Raw genomic sequence first — 17,584 nt, forward strand, 5'->3', positions numbered from 1 at the left:
GCGATTTAACTTAAGAAATATTGGGATTCGAACCCAGGTCTCCAAGATGGAAGCGCAACGCTTTAACTCCTGAGCCACTGAGTCTGAGGAGAGTTTGATGTTCTGCTCAAGGTTTTATTGAGAGCTCTGCTTTAAATAATGAAAAACACTTACATTTGTGGGGTTTGAACCCAGACTTTCATGAATGACAGATGAACGATCATCCACTGAGCCACAGAGCTTGTGTGCTTTTGATTTTGGGGTTTTTTGATGTTAGGTTTTTCTGCAGCATCAATAACAATTTAACGAAAGCATTAGTGGGATTTGAACCCATGACTCCAGCACAACCTCAGCATCAGAGAACGTGTGTTTAGCCGCTTGAGCCACTGTGGCTTTCACACTAGAGCTGGTGTTTGGGCCACTTTGTTTGAAATCATGGCAACAATTTAACGAAAGCAATAGTGGGATTTGAACCCATGTCTCCAAGACGAAAGGGTGACGCTTTAACTCCTGAGCCACTGAACCTGTGGTGTGTTTGGTGTTTTGGACGGGGTTTTATTGAGAGCTTTGTTTTAAATAATCAAAGACTGAACAGAACACATGTGATATTTGAGCCCATGCATCTCAAGATTAAAACACAGAGTCTGTGGTTGTTTTGGATCAGGTTTTATTGAGAGCTTGGTTTTATGTAATGAAAATTATGCAAATTGGGGGATTTGAACCTAGACTTTCAAATGTAAAGACAAACAATTCTCCTCCAGCAGTTGATTTAAGGATCATTAGATTCTCTGTCTAGCTACAGCATTAATTACTGCAACATTTGAACAAGCTCTGAATCTGTTCAAGTGTGTGTGAAGGCTGTTTTGGATGTGGTTTTATTAATGTCATGAGATATTGAAACAAATGTACAATCGTTGTACATGTATAAAACATTATTTGCTTATTCAATGAGTTTTTATTTCATTTAGATCCAGAGTCCATCACACCTGCCTGAAGGTTCTAGTAATGCTTGATTTGCTGCTTCAGGTGTTTTTGATCCGGTTGGAGCTAAACTCAGGAAAGTGGCTCATCAGGATCGGTGCCATTTGGGACAGGGACAAATAAAGCACTTCATGTGCACTTTCAGTGTTATTTTGAAATGTAAATGCAGACACACTTAATGTCCACAAGGGGGACACACTGATCAGATCTCACTCCTGTGCCTGAAATATTCATCATTTTAGTTGTTATAGCAGTGATTAGTTTGTACATATAACGCATGTTGTCAACTGTCATTTTGATACAGGCTTCATACAAGTATATTTATTCAATCAAATAACCAATAAATGCACAAAGAGTGATCAATCCCTCTGACCAGACATATGCTCTGGGAACATTTTTGGGATTTCCGCCTGGATTCGGCCGACCCAAATTGAAAAGCTTCCCATAAACACATACAGTGGTCTAAAGACACAATTTTGGTGATTACGTAATTTCGGAAAAGCTCATATTCCTCCATTCAGATTCATTTGAATAAATCTTGCATACATGATCCAGACAAAAAATATTTTTTAAATCTAGTGGAAGCAGCCAAAACTGTCTGCAGTTACACACTTACAAAAATGAATTTATAACCAAAAGAAAATCAAAAAGCGCCTCTTTTTTGGGGGGTTATTACAGCTCAGACAACATATACTCACATGTTTATCACTTTTAGCAGTGTTTTATGTAACTTCAAATGGTTTCGTGTAAAATGACGCCAACATTGTGTATTTAGAGACGACTGTATGTGGGTATAGAAGCTTTTCAATTCGGGTCGGCCAAATCCAGGTCGGAAATGGTGCCAGAGAAATTTAGTGTAAAGTTACTTTGTGTACAACAAATGCCAAAGTGATGCACATGTCCATGACTCTAAGCTTTCAAATGGTACCACATGGTCAGAGCTCCTCCACAGACATTTAAAATGTAAAGTATATACTTGATGATATACTGTGCAGAGGTTAAGAGGTTAACCTGTGTAAAAAAAAAGTGACATTTGTCTTTGTATTTCTGTGTAGATCAGTTAGGCTGACTTTCCAGCCCGTTCCCCCAAACAAACATCTGAGAGGTGAATATACTCCTGCTCACTGCCGCCCTCCTCCATCATATGCCAGAGCTTCAGAAAGAGCCGTGGATTGGGAAGCGCTCAGCATCAGATGCTCCTCCAGGAGGCGGTGAATCTTCTGATCTCCTCAATCTGCTATGATCATCAGCAACAAGAGGATCTCCAAGAGCCACCTCAACACATTAGCATTATGTCATGATAATATAGTCATATATGTCATTTAACAGTCAGTTCTATGCCCATCCATTCACATAAACAAACTCACAACTACTTTTCCCCAACTAAAAGTGTTTTGGAAGATCTTTTGTCCTGTATTTTGTGTGTTTACCTCTGAGCGTGTGCTTTTGAGCTCAACACAACACAAGTTTTCCTCTTCAGTTGAGGCTGATCTGGTTCATTCACTGAAACTCACAGATCCTCCATGTTTCTCTGCTGCTCTGACAAACCGAGACATTTGTTGTGAAATGTATTACATTTAAATCTAACTCTCACCTTCGACGGCCATTTTGTTTGTCGACTCGTTTGACGTTGATACACTTGTTGACCACAAGAGGAAGTCGTTGGTAATTTGGCGAATGCGCTTTTAATACAAGAAATAGGGACTTTTGCTTAAGTATGAGTATGTTAAAGTATGTATGACCTTTCAAAAATATAGCCAGTGACCAAATTTGAAACATCTTTGAAACTGCAGGCATAATAATTCGAATATGATTTGTGTGGTAGAAACGGAAGCGCTGTTTTTCATCCGCTCCACTAGGCGGCGCAAGCGGCTTCTGCTTCGGGTGCTTGGCGACATGAAGTTTGTTTTGTTGCAACAACACGTATAGTAAACAGTTTAAATACATATCCTGAGGATGACAGCTTTATGACAGTATTTTAATATCAATAACCAGCACATATCCCAGCCATCAACAAATAAAACCGACACACGCTTCGATAAAACGCAGGAATCGAGTGACGCGACTCACCTGTAAGTATCATGTACAGTCTCTTGCATTATCCTTATTAAGTCCTTATTCTTTGCGCTTTATGTTTTATTTTAGATAAGTAATGAAGTATTGATACGTCATTGTGTTTTGTGATTGATTATAGCAGGCCTGTGTGTGTTTATTCAATGTTATGTCAAATGTAATGTGTTGTTATTAATGCGTTTCCACGCGAACACTCAAACACAAACATGGACTAAAGCCAGATTTCCAGAGAATCCCGATGGGGTTTTTAAACTTAAAATCATATTTAAAAGGCTGTTTGCTGAATCATTTGTTTGAGCACGGACTTTGTTTACTTGCTGAACTCACTGACAGCTTTAGAAGAACCAGTGAATTGTTGCTTTACCTTAATAAGTGTTCAAATAATCATCTTCTAATGTTCGTATGGTGAAATAGATGTGTGCTGTTCCTGCTGTTTCATGCTTTTGTAGAGTTGTTGTGTGCAAAATATTTAAATATGTCTACATGTCTTTTTTGTATGTGTGACCCTGGACCACAAAACCAGTCATAAGGGTCAATATTTTAAAAAATTGAGATGAAAGATGAATAAATAAGCTTTATATTAATGCGTGGTTTGTTAGTATATGTCAATATTTGGCCGAGATATATTCAACTATGTGAAAATCTGGAATGTGATGGTGCAAATAGCAATTTTATAATAGCAATAAATATATTACTAATAATAATAATTTTTGATATATTATTTATGGTAGGAAATGTACTAAATATATTAATGGAACATGATCTTTACTTAATATCCCGATGATTTTTGGCATAAAAGAAAACTCGATAATTTTGACCCAAACTATGTGTTGTTGGGTATTGCCACAAATATACCTGTGCGCCTTATGGGTCACATTTATCCATTTTTATTTAGACTAGCTTTTTAATTGTGATATTGAGATATGAAGTGATGCCTGTATTGATGTTCCTCTACAGAATACAGGATGTGTTTGGATCATCAGAAGCAGACTGTGGGACGTGTGGCCGGTGACTGTAATGATGGACTTCTGCTCATGGACAGGTCATGTATATCATGTTTGTTGTTTGCTGCTAAATGTGTAGGTTAGCATCATTTTCTTTCTGGAGGGCCACCCCTTTAAAAAGCAATTGATGGCAACCTAAACGGGTGGGGTAGGGACGGCGGGGCAAATTTTTTATCCAGCTAAATTTTCTTTTTCATTAAATAAAGTATCATAACCCCTGCTGGACATGGTGGTGGGGTTCGGGGGGGACCCGAATCATCCCCGTCCCTTCACACACACAGCATTCACCCGTATCGCGGAGATCTGGCTGGGATCGAACCAGCAACCTCTGAACCCGTGAGGCAGCGCTGTTACCTGTGAGCCACAGATCTCTTACTGAGACATGTGAAGGAACTTATATTTCACTTTTCACATCCATGATTCTACAATAAAACACACCGAGGTGGGGTTTGAACCCGTGTCTCCTGCGCAACCTTGGCCACAACTACATGTGTTTAGCCGCTTGAGCCACTGTGGCTTTCACACTAGAGCTGATGTTTGGGCCACTTTGTTCAATATCATGGCAACAATTTAACGTCAGCAATAGTGGGATTTGAACCCATGACTCCAGCACAACCTCAGCATTAAAGAACGTGTGTTTAGCCGCTTGTGCCACTGTGGCTTTCACACTAGAGCTGGTGTTTGGGCCACTTTGTCTGATTTCACCACAGCGATTTAACTTAAGAAATATTGGGATTCGAACCCAGGTCTCCAAGATGAAAGCGCAACGCTTTAACTCCTGAGCCACTGAGTCAGAGGAGAGTTTGATGTTCTGCTCAAGGTTTTATTGAGAGCTCTGCTTTAAATAATGAAAAACACTTACATTTGTGGGGTTTGAACCCAGACTTTCATGAATGACAGATGAACGATCATCCACTGAGCCACAGAGCTTGTGTGCTTTTGATTTTGGGGTTTTTTGATGTTAAGTTTTTCTGCAGCATCAATAACAATTTAACGTAAGCAATAGTGGGATTTGAACCCATGACTCCAGCACAACCTCAGCATCAGAGAACGTGTGTTTAGCCGCTTAAGCCACAAGAAACTTTCCAACCTGCTGGATTTGATCCAATACTTTCACACCTAAAAGCGAATCTGCTCGACCATAGAGATTGTGTTGAACTCAGCTTTAGCAAGGATGTATAATTATATTTCACTTTTATTATCTATTTATACTGAGATATTCTTGATGGAAATTCAGATTGATTTTAGAGTGAAAACATTTCTACATTTTTCAGCCAATCTTATATTCCAGCTTGTGACTGCGCCTCCTGTGGTGATTAGTGTGAGTTACAGCTGTTAGATCAGATGAATCTCTAATGAGCTTAAATGCGCTACACTTCTCTAAGACGGTGAGAGCAGAAAAACATTTGAACTGCCAATAAAATCTATTTACACTTTCTGTGTCTCCTGTTTAAACAAACATATTTGCAAATAAATCATTAGAGTTAATCGAGCTGTGCATTCTGTCATGATTTGTGAATTACACCAGAACAAACTAAGGCCAAAGATTTTAAATATGTTTCTCCCTCATGTGGTGATTTATGTGAATTACACCACAGCCGATCAAGAGTAATGAACTTAACTTAAATTATCTACACTTCTGCAAGAGGGTGAGAAGAGGAGAATATACTCATAACATAAAAGAGTTTCTCCTCCTGTGGTGATTTGAGTGAATTACAATTCAAGTCTAATGAACTTAAAAGAGTTTCGCCTCCTGTGGTGATTTGAGTGAATTACAAATCTAGTCTAATGAACTTAAAAGAGTTTCGCTCTCCTCGATTTGTAATTCACATAAATCACAACAGGAGGAGAAACTCTTTTATGTTATGAGTATATTCTCCTCTTCTCACCCTCTTGCAGAAGTGTAGATCATTTAAGTTAAGTTCATTACTCTTGATCTGCTGTAGTGTAATTCACATAAATCACCACATGAGGGAGAAACATATTTAAAATCTTTGGCCTTAGTTTGTTCTAGTGTAATTCACAAATCATGACAGAATGCACAGCTCGATTAACTCTAATGATTTATTTGCAAATATGTTTGTTTGAACAGGAGACACAGAAAGTGTAAATAGATTTTATTGGCAGTTCAAATGTTTTTCTGCTCTCACCGTCTTAGAGAAGTGTAGCGCATTTAAGCTCATTAGAGATTCATCTGATCTAACAGCTGTAACTCACACTAATCACCACAGGAGGCGCAGTCACAAGCTGGAATATAAGATTGGCTGAAAAATGTAGAAATGTTTTCACTCTAAAATCAATCTGAATTTCCATCAAGAATATCTCAGTATAAATAGATAATAAAAGTGAAATATAATTATACATCCTTGCTAAAGCTGAGTTCAACACAATCTCTGTGGTCGAGCAGATTCGCTTTTAGGTGTGAAAGTATTGGATCAAATCCAGCAGGTTGGAAAGTTTCTTGTGGCTTAAGCGGCTAAACACACGTTCTCTGATGCTGAGGTTGTGCTGGAGTCATGGGTTCAAATCCCACTATTGCTTACGGTAAATTGTTATTGATGCTGCAGAAAAACCTAACATCAAAAAACCCCAAAGTCAAAAGCACACAAGCTCTGTGGCTCAGTGGATGATCGTTCATCTGTCATTCATGAAAGTCTGGGTTCAAACCCCACAAATGTAAGTGTTTTTCATTATTTAAAGCAGAGCTCTCAATAAAACCTTGAGCAGAACATCAAACTCTCCTCAGACTCAGTGGCTCAGGAGTTAAAGCGTTGCGCTTCCATCTTGGAGACCTGGGTTCGAATCCCAATATTTCTGAAGTTAAATCGCTGTGGTGAAATCAGACAAAGTGGCCCAAACACCAGCTCTAGTGTGAAAGCCACAGTGGCTCAAGCGGCTAAATACATGCAGTTGTGGCCAAGGTTGCGCAGGAGACACGGGTTCAAACCCCACCTCGGTGTGTTTTATTGTAGAATCATGGATGTGAAAAGTGAAATATAAGTTCCTTCACATGTCTCAGTAAGAGATCTGTGGCTCACAGGTAAGAGCGCTGCCTCACGGGTTCAGAGGTTGCTGGTTCTATCCCAGCCAGATCTCCGCGATACGGGTGAATGCTGTGTGTGTGAAGGGACGGGGATGATTCGGGTCCCCCCCGAACCCCACCACCATGTCCAGCAGGGGTTATGCTACTTTATTTAATGAAAAAGAAAATTTAGCTGTATAAAAAATTTGCCCCGCCGTCCCTACCCCACCCGTTTAGGTTGCCATCAATTGCTTTTTAAAGGGGTGACCCTCCAGAAAGAAAATGATGCTAACCTACACATTTAGCAGCAAACAACAAACATGATATACATGACCTGTCCATGAGCAGAAGTCCATCATTACAGTCACCGGCCACACGTCCCACAGTCTGCTTCTGATGATCCAAACACATCCTGTATTCTGTAGAGGAACATCAATACAGGCATCACTTCATATCTCAATAATAAAGTTAGTCTAAATAAAAATGGATAAATGTGACCCATAAAGCGCACAGGTATATTTGTGGCAATACCAAACAACACATAGTTTGGGTCAAAATTATCGAGTTTTCTTTTATGCCAAAAATCATTGGGATATTAAGTAAAGATCATGTTCCATGAAGATATTTAGTACATTTCCTACCATAAATAATATATCAAAAATTATTATTAGTAGTAATATGCATTGCTATTATAAAAAAAAACATTAGGATTATTTTCCAGATTTTCAAATAGTTGAATATATCTCGGCCAAATATTGTCATGTCAACAAACCATGCTTATTTATTCATCTTTCATCTCAATTTTTACAATATTGACCCTTATGACTGGTTTTGTGGTCCAGGGTCACACATAAATAAAAGACATGTAGACATATTTAAATATTTTGCACACAACAACTCTACAAAAGCATGAAACAGCAGGAACAGCACACATCTATTTCACCATACGAACATTAGAAGATGATTATTTGAACACTTATAAAGGTAAAGCAACAATTCACTGGTTCTTCTAAAGCTGTCAGTGAGTTCAGCAAGTAAACAAAGAAAATGATTCAGCAAACAGCCTTTTAAATATGATTTTAGGTTAAAAACCCCATCGGGATTCTCTGGAAATCTGGCTTTAGTCCATGTTTGTGTTTGAGTGTTCGCGTGGAAACGCATTAATAACAACACATTACATTTGACATAACATTGAATAAACACACACAGGCCTGCTATAATCAATCACAAAACACAATGACGTATCAATACTTCATTACTTATCTAAAATTAAACATAAAGCGCAAAGAATAAGGACTTAATAAGGATAATGCAAGAGACTGTACATGATACTTACAGGTGAGTCGCGTCACTCGATTCCTGCGTTTTATCGAAGCGTGTGTCGGTTTTATTTGTTGATGGCTGGGATATGTGCTGGTTATTGATATTAAAATACTGTCATAAAGCTGTCATCCTCAGGATATGTATTTAAACTGTTTACTATACGTGTTGTTGCAACAAAACAAACTTCATGTCGCCAAGCACCCGAAGCAGAAGCCGCTTGCGCCGCCTAGTGGAGCGGATGAAAAACAGCGCTTCCGTTTCTACCACACAAATCATATTCGAATTATTATGCCTGCAGTTTCAAAGATGTTTCAAATTTGTTCACTGGCTATATTTTAGAAAGGTCATACATACTTTAAAATACTCATACTTAAGCAAAAGTCCCTATTTCTTGTATTAAAAGCGCATTCGCCAAATTACCAACGGCTTCCTCTTGTGGTCAACAAGTGTATCAACGTCAAACGAGTCGACAAACAAGATGGCCGTCGAAGGTGAGAGTTAGATTTAAATGTAATACATTTCGCAACAAATGTCTCGGTTAGTCAGAGCAGCAGAGAAACATGGAGGATCTGTGAGTTTCAGTGAATGAACCAGATCAGCCTCAACTGAAGAGGAAAACTTGTGTTGTGTTGAGCTCAAAAGCACACGCTCAGAGGTAAACACACAAAATACAGGACAAAAGATCTTCCAAAACACTTTTAGTTGGGGAAAAGTAGTTGTGAGTTTGTTTATGTGAATGGATGGGCATAGAACTGACTGTTAAATGACATATATGACTATATTATCATGACATAATGCTAATGTGTTGAGGTGGCTCTTGGAGATCCTCTTGTTGCTGATGATCATAGCAGATTGAGGAGATCAGAAGATTCACCGCCTCCTGGAGGAGCATCTGATGCTGAGCGCTTCCCAATCCACGGCTCTTTCTGAAGCTCTGGCATATGATGGAGGAGGGCGGCAGTGAGCAGGAGTATATTCACCTCTCAGATGTTTGTTTGGGGGAACGGGCTGGAAAGTCAGCCTAACTGATCTACACAGAAATACAAAGACAAATGTCACTTTTTTTTTACACAGGTTAACCTCTGCACAGTATATCATCAAGTATATACTTTACATTTTAAATGTCTGTGGAGGAGTTCTGACCATGTGGTACCATTTGAAAGCTTCGAGTCATGGACATGTGCATCACTTTGGCATTTGTTGTACACAAAGTAACTTTACACTAAATTTCTCTGGTACCATTTCCGACCTGGATTTGGCCGACCCGAATTGAAAAGCTTCTATACCCACATACAGTCGTCTCTAAATACACAATGTTGGCGTCATTTTACACGAAACCATTTGAAGTTACATAAAGCACTGCTAAAAGTGATAAACATGTGAGTATATGTTTTAAATTTATGTTTTATTTTTAAAGTGTGTAACTGCAGACAGTTTTGGCCGCTTCCACTAGATATAAAAAAGATTTTTGTCTGGATCATGTATGCAAGATTTATTCAAATTAATCTGAATGGTGGAATATGAGCTTTTCCGAAATTACGTAATCACCAAAATTGTGTCTTTAGACCACTGTATGTGTTTATGGGAAGCTTTTCAATTTGGGTCGGCCGAATCCAGGCGGAAATCCCAAAAATGTTCCCAGAGCATATGTCTGGTCAGAGGGATTGATCACTCTTTGTGCATTTATTGGTTATTTGATTGAATAAATATACTTGTATGAAGCCTGTATCAAAATGACAGTTGACAACATGCGTTATATGTACAAACTAATCACTGCTATAACAACTAAAATGATGAATATTTCAGGCACAGGAGTGAGATCTGATCAGTGTGTCCCCCTTGTGGACATTAAGTGTGTCTGCATTTACATTTCAAAATAACACTGAAAGTGCACATGAAGTGCTTTATTTGGCCCTGTCCCAAATGGCACCGATCCTGATGAGCCACTTTCCTGAGTTTAGCTCCAACCGGATCAAAAACACCTGAAGCAGCAAATCAAGCATTACTAGAACCTTCAGGCAGGTGTGATGGACTCTGGATCTAAATGAAATAAAAACTCATTGAATAAGCAAATCATGTTTTATACATGTACAACGATTGTACATTTGTTTCAATATCTCATGACATTAATAAAACCACATCCAAAACAGCCTTCACACACACTTGAACAGATTCAGAGCTTGTTCAAATGTTGCAGTAATTAATGCTGTAGCTAGACAGAAAATCTAATGATCCTTAAATCAAACTGCTGGAGGAGAATTGTTTGTCTTTACATTTGAAAGTCTAGGTTCAAATCCCCCAATTTGCATCATTTTCATTACATAAAACCAAGCTCTCAATAAAACCTGATCCAAAACAACCACAGACTCTGTGTTTTAATCTTGAGATGCATGGGCTCAAATATCACATGTGTTCTGTTCAGTCTTTCATTATTTAAAACAAAGCTCTCAATAAAACACCGTCCAAAACACCAAACACACCACAGATTCAGTGGCTCAGGAGTTAAAGCGTCACCCTTTCGTCTTGGAGACATGGGTTCAAATCCCACTATTGCTTACGTTAAATTGCTGCCATGATTTCAAACAAAGTGGCCAAAACACCAGCTCTAGTGTGAAAGCCACAGTAGCTCAAGCGGCTAAACACACGTTCTCTGATGCTGAGGTTGTGCTGGAGTCATGGGTTCAAATCCCACTATTGCTTTTGTGAAATTGTTATTGATGCTCCAGCAAAACTTAACATCAAAAAACCCCAAAGTCAGAAGCACACAAGCTCTGTGGCTCAGTGGATGATCGTTCATCTGTCATTCATCAAAGTCTGGGTTCAAACCCCACAAATGTAAGTGTTTTTCATTATTTAAAGCAGAGCTCTCAATAAAACCTTGAGCAGAACATCAAACTCTCCTCAGACTCAGTGGCTCAGGAGTTAAAGCGTTGCGCTTCCATCTTGGAGACCTGGGTTCGAATCCCAATATTTCTTAAGTTTAATCGCTGTGGTGAAATCAGACAAAGTGGCCCAAACACCAGCTCTAGTGTGAAAGCCACGATGGCACTAGTGGCTAAACACACGTTGGTTGCGGACAAGGCTGCGCTAGAGGCATGGGTTCAAACCCCACCTCGGTGTGTGTGGGGATCACACCAAAGAAAGAAAGCTGTGGCAGCAGCAAAAGTACCTGGGGCGGTACAGCGAATAAGAGGCGATTGGTGAAGGAAACCGGACACTCAGTACGAGACGGGTTCTCTGGGGCGGTAAAACAGACCGGCTACAGCCGAGAAAAACACGGACCAGAAGCAAAACAGACACGGACTAACACACATACCTGGGGCGGTGAAACAACCACAGTGTGAGAGATGAAGGCCGGATCGAGAGGTGGGCGTGGGCCAGGACGAAAGAGAGGCGGACCTGAGAGAGAGAGAGAGAAAGAAAGGAAGGAAGAGAGGGAGGACAGCAAAGAGGGGGAAAAACATTTTTTGTTAATTTTTTTTAGTAATTAAAAAAAAAAAAAATGTATTCAAAAAAAAAAAAAACAGCAAAAACACGCACACACAAAATCTCTGCAGCAGGGCTGGGCTTTGAACCCAGGTCTCCAGCGTCAGGCTTGATTCTCACAGCACAGGCTCTGCCCACTGGACCACTGCCATCTCACAGTCAGAGAGGATAATGTGTTGCATTTAAGGTAAACCCATAGGCACACATTTAAAAAAAAAAAATCATCTTAAATCCTATTATTTAACATTAAACAAAAATTATTCAATAAAATTCGTTTTAAAAGTGTATAAAAAAGCATCTAAAAATATATAATTAATAATTAAAATATGTTGAAAATATTTTTAAAAAGTAAATAAATTTATTTTAAAATGAAATGAACTGACACAATGATATACACCAGTAGAGCTGGATAAACTGGTGGTTCATTAATCGTACAAACTATAATGTTATTAATTCAATTCTTTGCAATACAGCAGTGTGTATTAGGGCTGGGTATTGACACAAATTTCACAATTCGATTTTGATTCTTAGGGCTGTGCAATATTGAAGAAAAATGCGATATGCATATGCATGATATATGATATTGCTTTAAGTGTGTAAAATTTGTTTAAATTATATATATATATTTTAATTAGCGCTGGGCAATCGATTAATCGTGATGCAAATATTTCTTAAATAAAGGAGTGTGTATTTATATATACATAAACATATACATTTATGTAATATGGTGCATATTTTAAGTAAAATGCTCCTAGAGTTATTTTTTCTTGCTGACTAACGAGTTTATGGACACTGGATGCAGTGGCGTAGCAGAAAGTTGATGATGGCTGGGCCGGAATAATTTGCATTCGCATGGAAGAAAAATCCAACTGAAACATTGCAAAATAGCTCAAAGTATTCCGCATATGTTGGACCTTTTATTGTCTATTGTCTTGTAATATATTCATCTTCTACATGTTGCCGCCTTCTCAAGCCCCGTACGAGCTGTGTGTGATGTTTGAGCGCCACGCGCTGCTAGTTGGATTCGAATCCGGATATTGCCGCAGAGAAGAACATAACATTACAACTGGCGTAAAGACGAAACTGAAGAGACGAATTAGCATATTTGTATTAATATTAGAATAGAGTTCTAATGCATAACAAAATAAATCACATTTAAAATTATTATTGAAGAATTGTTAAACGTTACAAAATAGTATTATTAAAAAAATAATAATTTAGCTACGTTAGTGACTGGATGTGGTTTTCCTGAGGTAAATGTGTTTTACTGTTTAACTGACTGACGCGGCTGAAGCGCGGCTGAAACACTGAGCGAGTCCATGTGACATCATACAGATTTTGGTAAGTTGTACTGTGTCTTTTAACTCTTTCAGATGCTCATTGGTTTATTTCTAGCCTGACTCCGCCCTCCTCCGTACTTCCACTCAATGTTCATTTTCCTTCAGTTCTCCGTCTGGGACTGCGGTATAGTCTCTGGTTTTCTCCGAACAAATTTTAACCGGTCGTATCAGTGAACAGAGGGCGTGGCTGAGAGCGATGGCGTTGATGTCGTGCGCTAGTTTGAGTTGTAGTTCAGGAATGGCGGCGGAGAAAAGATGCGAGTGAAGCCATTCAGTCCGTTGTGGCAACGCTGCCGAATATCCAGAAGTTAAAGCCGTTTTTAAGTTTTTCTGGAGGCCATGATGTTGTCCCGGGAAAAGTTTGAGTTTCCAGCTCGCTCCGTTAGTGGAGAAGGAGTTGCTGAAGCCCCGGTAATTGTTTTGCGTGCGGTCGTAATGTATTGCCATCATTTACAGGGGTTAGTCAGTGATTTTATTGCCGTCCGTCTCCCACCACCCGCGTTAAAATCCCCGGCCGAATGACCGACTGCTTTAGACAAACACCAGGTCGTGTGGTCATTTAACTGCTGTCCGAATCCACAGCTCTGAGTTTTCAAGAATATATCACTTCAAAATTCACTGTTTATATCCTTTTTGGCCCCTGCAGAGCACCGTACGGCTGCGCTTCGCTGTCATTCGGATGCATTTCTAGACTTGCATTTCTTTAAATGCTGGCGAGTGTTTTCAAGAGCGATATATTTCATCACCGCTCGAAAAATAAAAGGAAGAAAATCGCGTAAACATTTGAATCGGGCCGTTATTTACAGCAGCATTTATTCTTATCATACCAAGCATATGATATTTTATTTACAGTATGTTACGGCCCACGTGAGCAGCCGTTCCCCATCACAAAACTCTCCCCTGGGAATAAATCACCATCCGAACGCACAAGGTTTTATCTCTGAGGTGCTCAATCTGCAGTTATTATTACAGACTTCCATGTGAGAAACAGAGGCGAACGGCGCACGACAAACGTCACGACCAAACGTTAGCGATAGTTTTAAACTTCAACAGAGTTCCCGCCTTCAAGGAAGTAAACGCTTGTCAATGGAGAGACTCTCTGAACAAATGAATGTGTGAGAGTCTGGCAGGATCAGGCTAGTTTGTTTCGCGCTGTAACTGATATTAAAGCGGATGAGTTCACGTGAGATGGGCGGTGCGCACTCCCGCTTCTTTTGAGCTGCGCACGATCGTCAAAACGCTATTTATGTTTTTGAATTTCGTAATAAAATGGACGTAATTTGAAATCTGAGACTTTGTTTCATATCAACAGTAAAAAAGCACAAAGATTATTGCGATTTATTGGATGGGAGGCGCGCTATAATATTTATTTCATTAATCAAATGAAAACAGGATGACTAATCGATTCTTGGGATTTAAGAATCGATATCGTTTCATAAAAATGAGAATCGATTAAAATCGAGAAATCAATATTTTTTTACACAGCCCTAATAATAATCTTTATTAATTTTGCAGACGCTTTTGTCCAACGTGACTTACAAAAGAAGAATACAGCAAGCGATTCGTTGAGAAGAGGCAAATATAAACACAAAAGTGCTCAAAATGCATTGCTTAGAGTAGCATAAACTAGAATAGGGAGGGATTAAAGGAACGTGAAAGCATAGATTTTTGTTTAGTTATGATGATGATATTTAAAGCTAACTTTGTGTTCAAGATTTACAAAGATTATATAATGAGAATGTACAACATGAATCTATTTTCCAAACTGTGTTTTTGTCATCATTATGGTGCACTTATAGTAAGTGTTTACATTGGGACTATTTCAGGCCGGTCTGGTAGGAACCGCCGCGGAGGAGCACAGTCCCTGCGTGACTCGCCATAAACATACACAGAGAGAAGTAGCTCCGGCTGCAATGTTCATCCGCAAGGCGCAGTTCTGTTTATTAACGAGAGTTAATAGAGTTACGGACTGCAGCTTTAACAAAACAAATGTTTGTTGTTCCAGTATATAATTAGAAATATTTGTCCATTTAGAGTTAAATGAGATTTTCCTTCACAATAAGCAACAGTAAACAAAGACACATGGATTGATATATGATGGTGTACATCGGCAGTACAAACGGTGCATTGTGGGATAGAATGAGTGCACTCAATAACGTCCACTATGGTTTCGGACACCACTACAAATGGCCCCTCAAATAGTGCCCTATTGAAGGGTATAGGGGGCGATTTCAGATTCAGCCCATGTAAACAAAGCATGTGATAACCCTTTATAGAAGATGCGAATGCATTCAAACATGCTTAGCTGTCAAACAACAACACCTTTGGTTAGAGATCCCAGGTACTAGTTACCCGTTTGTACTAGTTATTTAAAAGAGAAATGCATTGTGGGTACTTACAGGTGAGTAGCGCGTGCCGGTTTCCTGTAGCGTTACTTTATCGCAGCGTGTGCCGGTTTTGTTTGTTTATGAGCTGTTGAGTAACATTAAGAGTCTGTCGCTGAGCTGTCATCTGCACTTAAAACAGTCCCTACACGCGTTAGTTGTGAAACAGGGAAAGAGTCGTCGTGTTGTCAAGCGTCTGAAGGTGTGTCAGACTGAACGTGAAAGCCGCGTGCGCCCCCTAGTGTAGTGGACAGAGAACTGCACTTCAGTTTCTACATCCACATTGCCAATATACTTTTGGGGAAAAGTGACATTGAAATATGCAAACATATATATGCTAAAAATATGCTATAAATAAACTTATCATCATTTAAGTTATTCTTTGTATCATTTGTGTGTAATTTTGAATGTTTTTTTTTTAAAAAACGTATATGCAAAAAAACCAGAAGATCTGAAAAGAGTTTCTCCTCCTGTGGTGATTTGAGTGAATTACAAATCGAGTCTAATAAACTTAAAAGAGTTTCTCCCTCTATTTGAGTGAGTCTGAGGTATTTTTGAGTTTTGTGGAGACCTTTGTGTTATATAATAGAAACAGGTGCATATTGTTGAGCTAAGGCAGGGATCAAACCAGCAACCTCTGACCCCAAGAGTCAGCACTCTACACAGATCTCTTGTCAGCACAAGTGAAGGAACTTATGTTTTACTATTCACCTGTATGATTTGACAATAAACAAGTGAAAGCTTTGAGTTGTGTGTTCTGAACCCAAGCCTCGATCAGCATCATCGATTCAGGGTTATTAGTTAATCTGTCACTCATCATTGTATTGCATTATATGTTTTAAAACGACAGAGCTTTGAACACAAAACTAAGCACTAAGACATTATTGGCGGATCTTGATATGCATTTTATGTAAGTATCTGCTGTATATTTAGCAATATCTCATTGATTTATATTGCAAGCATCAGAATTTCATCATACTTTTTGTCAATATATATATATTTAAACACAATATCTGCACTAAATTTCATATTTTTGCACTGTTTCCCCCTCCATATTCTCACTGTATTATACTATATAAGACCAAATGTGTCAAATATAATGCTAAACATAAAAAAATATATGTAGATTGCATTTTATTTTTTGGTCTAACGGTTCAATAAATTGTTCCAGAAAGCGATTTATTAAAATGTCAGGGTTTACAGAGTTAATCCCATTGTTACATAAATCTAACAAACTGACAGAAGAGGCCAGGAGGTACTTACAGGGGAGGAGAGTCGCGTTTAATGTGATGTGATGTGCGTCCGCAGGCGAAACCCGCTCACGCCGCCTAGTGGAACAGATGGAGAACTGCGCTTTGGTTCCTATGGTTCTGCTACTGTTAGATCACATTCAGCCTAACGAAATTTCGGGTTCAATTTAGAGATGGTGATGTGAATATACACGTACATTTTCTCACCAGAAAGAGTGAGTATATAAAACCGTGTTGTTGCGGGATTCGAAACGAGGTTTTCCTGAAAGGGCACTCGGACTCACGTCACCGAGAGTCTGGCACTTCAACGAACCCTCTGACCTTTTTTTAAATAGTTTAAAACCAATGAATCTGTAGCAACTCAAGCGTGAGACACACGAACTGTGATTTTCTGCATTAAGGAGACAATTGTGTCTCAATACTTAAAATCAAATGAAACTTCACCGGACTGAGACTCGAACCCAGGATCGTCTGTTTGACGGTTGGTGACGTTGCCCATTGAACCACGTGACTCTACACGCAGAGACTTTTATTTTTATTTTTTTCTTAATAATTTTCCTTGAGGGCGACACGGACACAAATGACCAAAAATATTAAGTAAAGGTTTCAAACAAACAAAAACAACTTATAATACAGACACAGCATTAATGTTTAATATTTAAAAAAAAATAACAATAATAATAATAATAAGTGATTGATTATTATACTGTGTGTGGCAACAGAACATGTGGCAAGCGTGTCT

At 38.9% G+C, this 17,584-nt stretch overlaps 1 long non-coding RNA gene across 1 annotated transcript; it reads right to left on the reverse strand.

The window, feature by feature from the left end:
* Positions 1–7,816: 7,816 nt before the first annotated feature.
* Positions 7,817–15,812, reverse strand: LOC307126875. Its single transcript, XR_013816558.1, has 3 exons — positions 15,608–15,812; positions 11,699–11,781; positions 7,817–9,412 (listed from the first exon to the last, which is right to left on the reverse strand). It is a non-coding gene; the product is annotated as an uncharacterized lncRNA (long non-coding RNA).
* Positions 15,813–17,584: the final 1,772 nt, after the last annotated feature.

Source organism: Gobio gobio (genome assembly GCF_949357685.1).
Source record: "Gobio gobio genome assembly, chromosome: 5".
Lineage (NCBI taxonomy): Eukaryota > Metazoa > Chordata > Actinopteri > Cypriniformes > Gobionidae > Gobio > Gobio gobio.